The sequence below is a fragment of the Caretta caretta genome, chromosome 15, assembly GCF_965140235.1.
Source record: "Caretta caretta isolate rCarCar2 chromosome 15, rCarCar1.hap1, whole genome shotgun sequence".
NCBI lineage: Eukaryota > Metazoa > Chordata > Testudines > Cheloniidae > Caretta > Caretta caretta.
The window spans coordinates 19,454,508-19,468,526 of record NC_134220.1 but is presented as its reverse complement, the minus strand read 5'-3'; the positions used below and the strand labels follow the sequence as shown (position 1 = coordinate 19,468,526).

The following is a 14,019-nucleotide window of genomic DNA, read 5'->3' as shown; positions in this document are numbered from 1 at the left end:
AAATACTTCCAGCCCCGCAAGCGGCATAAGCTTTTGTCAAGGTTCCTTCCCCACTCTGAACTCTAGGGTACAGATGTGGGGACCTGCATGAAAACCCCCTAAGCTTATTTTTACCAGCTTAGGTTTAAACTTCCCCAAGCTACAAACTATTTTACCTTTTGCCCTTGGACTTTATTGCTGCCACCACCAGGTGTCTAACAAATATATAACAGAGAAAGAGCCCGCTTGTAAACGTCTTTCTCCCCAAAATCCTCCCAAACCGTACACCCCCTTTCCTGGGGAAGGCTTGATAAAAATTCTCACCAATTTGCATAGGTGAACACAGACCCAAACCCTTGGATCTTAAGAACAAGGAAAAAGCAATCAGGTTCTTAAAAGAAGAATTTTAACTGAAGAAAAAGTAAAAGAATCACCTCTGTAAAATCAGGATAGTAAATACCTTACAGGGTAATCAGATTCAAAACACAGAGAATCCCTAAGACTCCCTGCCCTGTCCTTGAGGGACTGCTTTCAAACACAACCAAAGTTCTTTGTTCTCTCAGCACACACTTTGGGTGAGCTCCACAGTGGGAAGTTGAGCCAACCTCTACCAGCCAATTCCCCTTCCATTGTCTTGTAACAATGTCAGAAGTGTTTATTTGGAGGTATATTATCTGGAGCCATTGTCTTACCTGTTTTTCCAACAGCCTGCTATTAAACTAAACCAACACATTCATACAGCAAACAAATCCAACAACAGGTCACATACAGTATTCAGAAAATATTACAGAGCAGCTCCATGTTCTCCACCTGGTTTACTTGATTAGACTCCAGCATTAAGCTCAATGACATTTAACTCCTGGACTCAAAGCCATACAAGACAACAAAGGTGGGCCTCCATCTTTTTCCCCCGAACCCATTCCTAGTAGCAGAACTACACTGAAAGGAGCATTAGCCATCTATGTCTGCAGTTCTCCTCCCCAAGCAGGGTTACAAGAATGGCTGAGATCAACAAGGGCACAAAGAGAACTAAGCAATCTGAGAGGATGCCGGTCTTGGTTAAAGTTGTGTAGAGCAACATTAAGAACCAAGGTGCTACCCTTTCATTTTATCAGGTGATTATTCTCATGAATAACCAGGAAGAACTGATCAGCTGCCAGTCTGGACTGTGCAGTGTTGTCATAGCTGTGTTTGTCCCAGGATATTAGAAAGACAAGCGGGGTGAGGTAATCCTTTTGTTGGACCAACTTCTGTTGGTGAAAGAGACATGCTTTTGAGCTTACACAGAGCTTTTCTTTGGGTCTGGGGAAGAAGTACCTGAACAAGAGATCTGTGTAAGCTCAAAAGCTTGTCTCTTTCACCAACAGAAGTTGGTCCAGTAAAAGATACTACCTCACCCACCATTCTGAACTTTGCATTTTGAGTACCCCTGTTAAGACCCCTCCCTAAGGACACAGTTTTGATCTCACTGAAATCAGTATACGTTTGGCCATTGATTTTGACAGGTGCTGGATAGGGCCTTGTCACTTCCATGTTCTTTCCATTGTGACATTGTTTTCTACTCTGTTTATGGATGACATACTCTCCTTTCATATTGCCACAGAGCAACACTGACAGCTAGCTTCCTAGCGTTCTCATTTCCTTGACAGACTGTATATTTTACATCTGTAGGTACATGTATTTTTCTTGAACTACATTTCTGTGCCTTTTGGTCAGGTGCATCTATGTCTCCTCACAGGGAGTTTTCTTTTGAAGCCTGGATTTACCTAGAACTTTGATCTTTTCTTTTTTCCCCCTCCCCTCTTCTTTTGCTCTTATTCTCCTATCTTGCTCCTACATGTACTTGGATTTTTCCCTATCTGCCACTGCCTGTCATGCCTCTTCCTCTTAGTCTTTGTTTTAAAATAATTGTATCTGATTTAGTTTGCTACAGGAAGAGTGTGATATTAGCCAATGGGTCAGGTTGCAAATGCACACAGCAACATCTACACCCTTCTTTGTAGCAGAAAAAGTCAGATTCCAGAATCTAAAAGGAAAGGCTTAGAAATCAACCTTGTGTGGTAATTTTGAGGATTACAAGGGATGAGGAAAGTTCAATTTCTACTCAAAGGTCCATGCATCAAGTAGATCAGCCCCCAAATCTGTAACAAATTTATTAAAGAAGGTCTGTGTGATGAGGAATGCCCCCTGAACTTTAAGGCCTGAGTCTCTCCTCACTTACAAATCAGGAGTGGTGCAAGGTTCACTCCACTGATTCACTGTGTTGAAGCAACACCAGTATAACAGATAGAACCAGGCCCTAGAGGCCTATATATATAAAATAACATAAACTGCCCTGTTTCCAAGCACTAATAACAGAGTAGCCATCAGACAAGTCAGTCAGCCAGCCAGTTGCAGACAAATCCAATCACTGAGCCCAGTTTCACCCAGTGCTTATGCATGGCCCACTAACATTGCTACCAGCACAGAAACAGTGAAGAGGAGCACAGGTTAATTGACAGGATATTGAGGATGCAAACAAGGCAAATCCATTTTTACCCCTAGAAGAAGGGGCAACAAGTCATTCACCAAACAGAAAAAGGCAAAGCAATGATAATTTGGGAGAATGAATAAACAAACAAACAAACAAAGGCTTTATTGTAATCTTCTTTACCCTGGTTTTACATTACTTTACTTAGAAGGCCTGAGTTTATGACAGGCTGAGCAACCCTCAACTCCCATTGCTTTCAACAGGAGTTGAGGGGGTTGGATCAGGACCTGAGAGCAGAAGTTATCTCTTACATTAGAAAAATGTTCTTGTATAGTTTCTCTAGCAGAAGGGAAAAAAGATACCCCTCAGCCTAGATTTGGAGGGCTGTGTCTATTTCTTAAGCAATCATGGAGCCATCCGTTTTCAGAGCAGTGCTCCCTACTGAAATCAATGAAGAGGTCTGCTTACAACTAAAGGTACGCTATGCCCATGGGCAGTTGACATCTGAGAAGAATTAATAGGGGAATAATATAAAGAGAATGAAATGCCATAGCCTCCTTCACAGTGAAATAAAACAACTGGGATGGGGTAGGGTGGGAAGAAAAAGAAGAGGACAAACAGCTACTGCGGATACATTTGAGAACATAAACATGGTACATATTAGAAAGCTGGCATGATGCTTTATTTAAAACTTGGACAGTTTGATTTCTGTCCTTTTGTTTACTGTTAATACAAGGATGAATTAATTTTTCTTCTCCAGGTAGGGAAGCTCTGAGCCATGGTTAGGGGCACTTTACAATACGGCACACCTGTAGCACCTGGCACATCATTAAAGAGTTGGTTTGGTTCCTTGAAAAACTGACTGCAGCCAGTGCTAAGCTGCCATCCTGGCAAGCTCATATGTAGTTTGATCTTCCTGGCTTATCACAGTTGCTCTGTTTGGCTGAGAGGGTGTCTCTGGCAACCAAATGTAAGTTTGATCTGCAAGGAGGAGATTTTTTTTTTAATATCATTTAATGATTGTGTGTATGTAGCATCCCAACAGGGAAGAGTGCAACGTCCTGGCTGAGGCTCAGCAGCAACTCCATTGACTTCAGGGGAAACTATCCTGACCTGCACCCAGGTAAAATAGGAAAAGATTCAAATCCTCTTCCCCTCCCCCTGCTTTTTTTTGCTGTTATTAAGCAGCAACAGACTCTGCACAAGTGCATACTTCTGACCTGGTTTCCTCTCCTGCCTCAGGCTATATTCTCCCTGCTACATCATTAGCCACTATCTCTAAACACTAATTATAGAGAAGTGCAAGTAGTGATGCCGGATTACTTTATATTAGGTCAAAAGATCTCGCAACCGGTCTCAGAGCAGGAATGCTTATCAGGGATACAGATGGTCTGAATCAAAATTACACCTCTGAACTTTAGAGCTTGGGTCCATCTCTGCTCAAGATGTACCAGATAGATTGGAAATACAGCCTCCCACTTTCAGAGTAGACTCTGCACCAAATACTGAATATACCCTGAACTGGCCATAAAGGGTCCAGTCTTGCTCTCATCCAAGTCAATGAGGATTTTTACCATTTTAACTTCAATGGGTGCACTCTTGGGCACAAAAAGTTGTAATAGAAGAGGATTCCGTCAGCACCGGAGCATTCTTTTCTTTTCCCTGCATAGAGAAGTACGTTACTGTTTCCTCTGATGGCTTGGTCACCACTGAATGACAAGCGAGATAAGCTGGGGAACTGTGATCTGCTATTTTAAGAACTTGAAAAGAAAGAGGAAACTCTTATTATGTTTGTGTGCCCTGGCTGATAACTCAAACAATGACACCAAGCCATACTCAATAGCTAAGCAGCAGTTCTCAAACTGTGGGTTGGGACCCCAAAGTGGATTGTGACCCCGTTTGAATGGGGTAGCCAGGGCTGGCTTAGACTTGCTGGGGCCCAGGGCTGAAGCCCAAGCCCCACTGTCGAGGGCCAGAGCCAAAGCCCGAGGGCCAAAGCCCTGGGTGGCAGGGCTCACTTTGCAGGCCCCCTGACTGGGGCTGAAGCCCTTGAACTTCAGCTTTGGTCTCCCTTCACAGAGTGGTGGGGCTCAGGCTTTGGCCCCCCTGCCCGGGGTGGCAGGGCTTGGGCAGGCTCAGGCTTCAGTCCCCCCATCCTGGGGTTGTGAAGTAATTTTTGTTGTCAGAAGGGGGTTGCGGTACAATGAAGTTTGAGAACACCGGAGCTGGACTAACTTGGAGCTTGATCTTGGTTTAAAAGTTGGCTCGTGTCACTAATGACTAAGCTTAAAGACAAGGAACAAACCTGAAGATCGGAGTTAGATTTCTCCAAGAGCTTGATTTTTATTGTCATTTTTAAGTCAATGGGTTATATGGCTACACAGCAAAAAACCAAAAACAAACACAAAAAACCAAAAACCCAAACCTGTGATAGTGAGTCTCAGATCCTGGGTCTACACACTTGGATTTGCACTATAGTAATAAAAACAGCTGTGTCGCTGTTCCGGTTGTCTCAGGCTCTGAAACCCGCCATCCTCCCTGAGCTACAGAGCCTGCGCTCCAGCCTGAGCCTGAACATCTCCAAGTCTGTAGACCTGGGCCCTCCAACTTGCTGCCACAGGTTTCTTTTGCCATATAGACACACCCTAAATGAGTAGAGGACATTCCTATTTGGTTCTGATCTAGTTATGAATTGAAGGTTAGTGTTAATTAAAGCCATTATTACTGAACTTCCATGTTTAGAATTTGTATTTATTTATATTATGGTAGATTAGGGCCCTGTTGAGCTAAGCACTGAATAGTCAGTTCCTGTCCCAGAGAGTTTATAGATCAGTGAGTGGGAGGGTACAGAGGAAACATAGAGCAGATCCGTGGCTGAGCTGGGAATAGAACCCTAAGCAAGTCCAATGTACTATCCAATAGACAATGTTACCTTAGAAAATTGGGGCTTCATTAATATGGAATTGCATTGTAATCTATATGTGTATCTTTATACATTATGTGTCCTTGTCAAGTTATTTTGGACAGAGATAAGGGCCAAGTTCAGGGGATGCAGTGATATTCCTTTTGGTCACACTTTAGGGCATAGTTCTGAATGAAATAACAATGTCGCTCTAATGATGTAGAGACACTTCCCCACACAAGCACCGTGCCCCTGGAAATTAACATAGAACTGCCTGGCTTGATAAATTGGGTTTTCCCACCTCAGAAGCGATAGATACAAACTTGGAGATGGTGTGTAAGAGAAGTCGTGGGTGACACTTCTCTGAATACATTGAGCAAGCAAAAGAAAAAAGCAGGATGCTTACCCACAGCAGTAACAAGGGATAAAAGTAAATGATGCACATAGACTACAAAATCATGAGCTGCTCAATAAGCCCAGTCTAAACCAAGCTCATTGTGCAAAAGTCTACTCCCTGACATAAGGTAAAGTGAAAGTCACAGCATGAGAGGGTTCCAGGTATGCGTGATACAATACCAGCTTTCACATGGAAATGCCTTCGCCTTTCAAAGTCACATGCTGTTACATAAATATCACACAAAAGGAAGGGAGACTAGTGAGATGTTCATTCCTCCAGTGTGAGGAAGGCAGTCCTTCTCCAGGGGCTCATGTCACCTGGTCAGGGATGGTCTGGGAGTCTCCTGGCCTTAGTAGCTTCCTGAGCTGAGAGGGGAGAGGGAGCAACACATCCCACTTGTGTGATTAAGCAACAATCATCTCCATGTTTCCTGGGCCTATTACCTCCATGGGATAGGAGGACAACAACTTTCTTTCCCTCACAGATGCCTGGCTGGGATGATTTAGTCGGGATCGGTCCTGCTTTGAGCAGGGGGTTGGACTAGATGACCTCCTCAGGTCCCTTCCAACCCTGATATTCTATGATTCTATGCTTCAGGCAACTCCCCCTTCCTGTTTATATGCCCATTTTAATGAGCCCAGCTGCGGGATCCTCCTTTTCCAACAGGTTGAGCAGCTTCTTTTGAGTGGGCCAGACCCTCTTCCTGCTTCCTCTGGAAGATAATTACCCCCGTCTCTGTTATACTTACTTTAACCCCTTGCATCCTCCTCCCACAGTCTGCATGAAGAAATGCAGCATGCATTCGTATTTCTACATCCATCAACAGCACATGAAGTAAAATCAAGGAACTTGTCAATGAGTCAACTCTGAGTATATAGAACTGCTTTTGAAAACAGTCTGCCTCTTTTTCCACGAGCTTCCCAACTGCAGGCCCTAGGCACTTTTAATTAGCATATAAAGGCCACAGTGCAGTATTGTCACAACAAAAAGGACTAGAGGGATTTTCTGCTAGTATAATGACAAAGATTAAAAAATAAATGCCCAAATGATAGCACTTTTCCCCCCAAAATTTAATTTTCTACATTACTATACAGAGCTAGGTCATACATCAGAGTACAATGGAACAGATTCTTTTCTACAATACAGCAACATAATCTGAATTAGCCAGATTCTGTTCTCAGATACTCTGGCACAGAAGTGTAGTAACCTAATCTATGCCCGTCTATGACAGCACAATCCGTCCCTTTACATCTAATTAGCCTGTTCTGGGAACACCAGCACTGAAGTGACTTAATATTCCTTTATGCTCTTTGTCTATTATTAAAATAATTACAAAACATATTTCATTGCTTTCATTCTTCCATGACCTCTTGTATGTCTTCACATTAGCACAACTTGTTTTGCAACTCCCTCTCAGTAGGATTTAAGGGGAAAGATGCCTAAATACTAATATTGTAACATATGCGGAAATGCCCATTGGAATGAAGGAATAGCTCCCAATCACACCCTCTTTGCCAGTCCCACCTTTTTCCTTCTGATGCAGTGTATGCCTGTAGCATGTTGGCATTGCAATGGATGGCACTGTCCCAGCTTCAAAACTAGTCTTGTATCTTTGTTCGCTGATGTAAGCTTTTCTTCAATCTTTGCTTACCTTCTGTTTGCTCTTCTAATTACATGAACAGCAGTTTTAAGCCCTATTTTATGTACTTTAGAATGCATTGATAGAAAAGAGGGAGACAAAGAATCAGATTAATAAGCAGTTCAGATTCAGTGCAATCAAATGAAAAAAATAACCTTATGTCTGCAAACATGCCCATAAATAGTTAATGGTTATGTGGGCTTTAAAAAAAAAAGAAAGACAAGGAGCGGTGAAGAGGGAATAAAATCTCATCCCCAATGACAGCAAGAGTGACTAGGTTATATACAGTGAGATACCATGAGATATCATACAATGATAACTCCATTGACTAATAACACCTGCTAGGAAGCCACCTCAGTTTGGGAATCAGTTCTCTGTTGGATAAAAACTAATTCAGGCAGATGGAGCTATTGTAGTGTTGGGGATCAGCTACAAAATAACTCCACTGAAGACAATAGTTACCCCAGTATAAAACTGGAGGGACTTAGATCAGAATCTGGCCCTGTGCATTCCAAGTTTTTCATTGCATATTGCATAACTTTTGCGTAAATGAGGACTACATACAATATACTCCCATGGGTGGGAGTATCAGGTATGCAGCTCCTGCTCTTGCCCTTGTGAACAGACTCAATCCAGGGAGTCTTAATAAAGTCACACATAGGGTGGAGGGTCTTACCACTGACTTCTCTACTCTTCAGAGGCGGATTAGGGGTTTGTGGGGCCCTGGGCCAGAGCAAATGGGGGCCCCTCCCCACCCCTTCTGCCTGCAGTCCAACCCCTCCCAGCACTCCTGCCAGGAAAATGAGGTTGGGGCACGGGGGCTTGCCCTGCCCCCTCCACCCATCACTCCTTCGGGGGAGTGGGCTCGGGGCATGGGGGCTTCCCCCGCTCCCCGACAGGAGTGCCGGGAGGGCGGAGTGGATTGGGACACGGGGGTGCCCCACTTGGCCAGGCCCCTGGGCATGGGCCCTATTGGCCCAGTGGCTAATCCACCACTGCTAGTCTTCTACACAGCTGTTTTAGATCTAACCCAGTCTTAAGTAAACACTAAGGGAGAGTTAAAGGTTTTTAAAAAATGCTGTGCTTACAGCGACACATATCTTAAAGGGAACTGAACTTATAATTGCACTGACATTGTCAGATGTATTTATTTTTAATGCTAAACAAGCCTTTTGTAATGATGAAAAGCTCTAGCAGACTATGTTGCAAATGCACACAGGAGATATTTCTTTTTAGTTCCAAAGATCACTTAAAACTAATTCCTACCTATAGGTCAAACGGTCACCAAAACTGAATGATGGTACTATGCTCTCTGACCAAGGTTTGGAAGGGGCTACACTCTCTGACTTGTTTTCTACAACTTTGGATTCATTTATATTATGATAGCACCTACAGAACCCTAGAGAGGGATCAAGGCCCCATTGCAGTAGGCATTCTGCCCAGATGTAGTAAAATGAAAGGCATTTGATTATAACAGGGTTCAAAAAAGAACTAGATAAGTTCATGGAGGATAGGTCCATCAGTGGCTATTAGTCAGGATGGACAGGGATGGTGTCCCTAGCCTCCGTTTGCCAGAAGCTGGGAATGGGCGACAGGATGGATCATTTGATGATTACCTGTTCTGTTCATTCCCTCTGGGGCACCTGGCATTGGCCATTGTCGGAAGACAGGATACTGGGCTAGATGGACCTATGGGCTGACCCAGTAGGGCCGTTCTTATGTTCTTACATTCTGTGCCCCAAAGAGCTTACAATCTTAGCATAGGACAGGAAACAATAGAATACCTCAACCCCTTCCCCATTTGTTTTGTAACAGTAACAGAAAGTAATCAGGTAATGGATTCTGTGCATCTTTCTCTCACCTTAGGTATTTATATCGATGTTATTACTGTAGTATCTGAGCACCTAACGATCATTTACTATATCTATCCTCCCAACACCTCCAGGAAATAAAGAAGTGCTATTGTCCCATTTTACATCTGGGGAACTGAAGCCCAGAGACAGTACGTGACTTGTCCAAAGTGACACCGGAAGTTCGTGGCAGAGCTGAGAAATAAAAGATCCAAGCTAGCACCCTACCCACTGGACCAGCCTTCCTTTCTTGTCTACCCTACTCATTGTTGAGTGTTTTGTAGGCATCAAATAATTCAATGGCTAAGCAGTTGTGTGGCATGACTGCTGCTTGTTATATTAAACATCCTATATTACCTCATGCTTCATTCCCATCTCCTTGTTGTACCCACCTACACCTCATCATGTGCTAGGACTGTCAGCTCTTTGTGAAAGGAACTGTCTTATTACATGTGTGTATAGGGCCTACCTCCCTGATCAGAGCCTCTATGTGCTACTATAATAAAAACAATTCTATAGAACTATGTAAACCCAGTCTGTTGGCTGACATCAACACATCAGGCATCAAAATCTTTTTAATCAACTGGCTTATGTTGGTAGTAAAGTGGCCGCTAATAGCACTGAATTTCTCTGGAGATGCGAAACTGCATGGCTATCAATAGTCTCATTCTATATTTGGCTAGTTGGCTAGGAATCTTCAACAAGGAACCTATAAGTGACAACAAATTTTAATCCCAAGGAAAACTAACCTTTGGGTTAGACAATTCTATTTCAATCAAGGAATATATTTAGTTTTATCACTGCTTTCAGTTTGGTATGCATGGGGGAAAAAAACACTGCCAACCTTTTCTACAACACAAAGCCTGTTGGAAAATGAGTTAATATAATAAAAATACATTTTTATTTATTAAAGCATTTCCTAGAGGCATCTGGGAGCTGTAGAAAAATTAATTCAATTTCTAAAAGGGCAACAAGGCCTCCCTTGCCAAATAAAATACAAAAACCAGCATAAAAGAATCCAGATGAAAACAACCAATTAACCCTTATCGCCCTACCAAAAAACCCCACAAAAACTAAACAAAAGGCAAACTTTTTTATCCTTGCTGAGAATGCAGGGGGGATTTCCTGCTTTCTGGGTGGATACCATTGAAGAAAATTAAGCTCCTCTACAAAGAGCACCTGTTTCCTGCATGAAAATAAGAATGGTCTGGTGGTTAGAGCACTCGCCGAGGACATAAGAGATCTGGATTCAAGTCCCCGCTCTACCATAGACTTACTGTGACCTTGGGCAAGTCACTTAGTTTCTCTGGGCCGCAGTTCCCATTTGTAAAATAGAGATAATACCACAGCACACCGCGGTGTTGTGAGCATAAATCCATTTAGGATTGTGAGGTGTTCAGATACGATAGTATAAGGGAAATGTGATGTGACGGGGCAAGGCCAGATGGCTATAGAAAAGTAGATGGAGACAGATATATTAGCTCCAGGCTAAACAAATCCCTGGTACCAGGATAAGTGAAATAGCAGCTGCTCCAGGTCAATTAAGACACCTGGGGCCAATTAAGAACTTTCCAGAAGGCTAGGTTGATTGGGACACCTGAAGCCAATCAGGGGCTGGCTGAAACTAGTTAAAAGCCTCCCAGTTAGTCAGGTGGGGGTGCATGTCAGGAGCTGTGGGAGGAAGTTGTGCTGTTGGTGAGATTGAGTAGTACACACCATATTGGGTACAAGGAAGGAAGCCCTGAGGTAAGGGTGAAGTGGAGCTTGAGGAAGTGAGGGCTGCTGTGGGGGAAGTAGCCCAGGGAATTGTACATGTCATGTTTCTAAAAGGTCAGCTACCATAGCTGGTACTATTAGGGTCCCTGGGCTGGAGCCCGGAGTAGAGGGTGGGTCCAGGCTCCCCCACCATCACCTTTGGCCCCTGATTAATCACTGAGACTGGGAGACAACAGAGACTGTGCAAGGAAGGATAACTTCTCCTCACCTTCCTTGCTGGCTTATGATGAAAATGGCTCAGTAGACTGTGACCCTTCTCTCTAGAGAGAGAAGGGTTACGTGGAGGGTCACAGTGAGCCTCTGAGGCTAGCGAAATCTGCCAGGAAACGTGGGACCCATGGAGATGAGGACAGAGCTTTGTCACAGTGAGTACAATAGGTGGATAGAATTCTAGGGTTCTATATCATTCAAAATTCATGGACCCTCAAATGAAATGATCCTGTTCCCAGTCTTACTGAAACTAATGCCTGGGAAGATCAGAAGATACAACTCCTCCATGCTGTTCATACAACAGTGTAGCTGGCCATATCCTGATCGCCCTATTGCTGGAAATAGTTTCATTTGGCCAAATTCATCACTGGAAAGCATTGCAATGATACCAGGGATGAATTTGGGCCATTGACTTCAACAGCACATGAGAGAGGTGAGAATTTGGAACATTTTCCCCATACAGAAAAACAACCAGTAAACAAAACATCTGTTCAAGCTGATCTGAAAAAAGCCATCAAGGAATACTGTACAAATGATGATACCTCTATATTGTCTAAGCAATTAGTTATGATGATGACAATACTGAGGCAGGGAATTGGGGAAAGGGGTGGGGAGAATGTGGCTTGCTTTCTAAAGTTATCTCTTTCTTTGCACTTCACTTTTATTCACTCTGTCCAAACACAACTGCTAATTCATTACAGACAAGTCTTTTAGTAACCCTCTTCGGGACACAAACTAATAACATATTGTCAATACCACAGAGACTGACAACCCTCCCAGAACTGTGGAGCTGGGAATATTTTGCAGAGCATGGCAATACCTGTTACATATTTGTCCTTATGGAGACTAATAAAGCATTTGATAAATCTCCATACATGATACTTGTGCTCACATTATATGAATATTTATGGCAGCCTATGCAAGAGAGAGAAGGAAGAGCTGAAAAATACCTGCTAGATTCTATTTTCATTAAAGATCCACTTATCACATGTTAAAGCATAGTTGGGGCGGGTTACATAAACGACTGCACCACTTGTATCAAGCAGTGATAAAGTACCAATCTGCAGCAATCTGAGTTTTATTACGCCTTTGTACACTGTGGGCTAGATTGGTGTCCTTACGCTAGTGAGCGCATAGTTCCTTTGAAGCCAGCTGGGTTATTTATATAAGCCCTCCACAATTCTGCTCTATAGCTCTTTCTTGTGCACAGAGGCCCAGATTTTTCTCCCTTGGTGTTGGCCACTTTTTGGTACTCAGGTGGTGGAATCTAGCCCTAACTGTCCAGCCGAGATTTCTCCCGGTGAAGGGAAGCTTAGCTGGGATGAAAGGATATAGATGGCTCTGACACCAGCTGTCCTCTTCCACATACATGTCCTAGTCTAGTGGGTGGGTCAAGTGGCGTTAGGGCTGTGCTGAGGGTAGGATGGAGTGTACCTGCACTATACCAACTCACAAATGGTATAAGATCCCATAAGAACTTTAGCCAGTTTGCATAAGCCTCTAAGAAGGTGCTCTAACTTATGCAGATGGGGCTGAAGCAAATGCACCAGGGAGGCATGACTGGCTCCCTGATACTCCAAGCATATCTCAAGTGCAGGAGAGAATCCAAGACACTGACTTTTTGGCTACTTAGGCATGATTTCTGGTGCTGATGATTTCTAACTGACAAAATAGAGAGACTAACAGTAGTTGGGATCCTTCTCCACTGAGAATGGCCAGCCAGCAGTCCTCACAAGTTCAGCCCTAACATCTGGCAGCAAGAGTGCCTCTCCCCTATCTCCATCATCCTGATGAAGTAGAGTTAGAAGCTGTCTCCCTCACCCACATCATCCAAGGCACAATACCAGTTAGCAAGGATGGACAAACAAGACACTTGGGTAGCTTAATCTGATGGCAGTCAGTGAGCAGGTGTTCCTTTTCCTGAGGCAATTCATTAATTTTGTCCTCTTACTTCCAGAGTCTGAATGACAAAGCTACAATGATCAGATCTGGTCCTGCAAACAGCCTCACTCAATATGCTTCTCAGCTAGAGGATGCACAAATTACAAAAAGAAAAACCAAACCCATCATTCAGAACTGAAAGGAGGTTGGGCAATCTAACATAAGGAACAGAACCAATGCAAAGCTTTTTTTGGATTCTGAGTCAACTAAATCACTGAAATATGGTACTAATGCAATCACCAGGGAAAAAAGAGGCCAAAACAATAAGCACACGTTCCCTAAGCACTTAAATTGTGTGCCAAATGGGGGAAAAGTTTTGCCCTCAAATAACACCCGCCAACTTCCACTGAAGTCTGTGGGATTTCTACACACATTTTCGGGCTGAATTTAGCCCTAAGTAAGGATCACAGACTTTGAAATATGTTGTTTTAGAATATAATAAACCAAATGACAGATCAATGTAAGAAAGTCCCTGCGTGATTTATAAATCAGCCTGTAATGGCAACATTAACCTTGATCGCCTCTGTTTCAGAGGACCACTAACCGTCTGTGCCACTGCTCCAGAGTAAAAACCAAGGTAAGAGGAAGGTTTTTTTAATTATTTTGGATTATCCATGAGTTTGCTAGGTTCTTGAAAGATCCAACTGCCTACATGGGTTAATGGGGGTAATGAAATGAAATTGAAAAAAAAAACTATAGTTAAGCTGGTCTAAAAATCATTTCCTAAAAATGAAGTCTTCCTGACTAGGGAACGGTCTCCCAAGAAAAGCACTAGAAACCCCCACATTGCTTGATTTATATTAGATCCTGAAAGTGCTGTAGCAGATACTTTTGCACAAGTGAGGGAATGGACAA

At 43.2% G+C, this 14,019-nt stretch overlaps 1 protein-coding gene across 4 annotated transcripts in view; it reads right to left on the bottom strand.

The window, feature by feature from the left end:
- The window catches only part of GALNT9 (polypeptide N-acetylgalactosaminyltransferase 9), a 267,777-nt gene that overhangs the window by 191,909 nt on the left and 61,849 nt on the right, over nt 1-14,019 (bottom strand). The window lies entirely within an intron of this gene.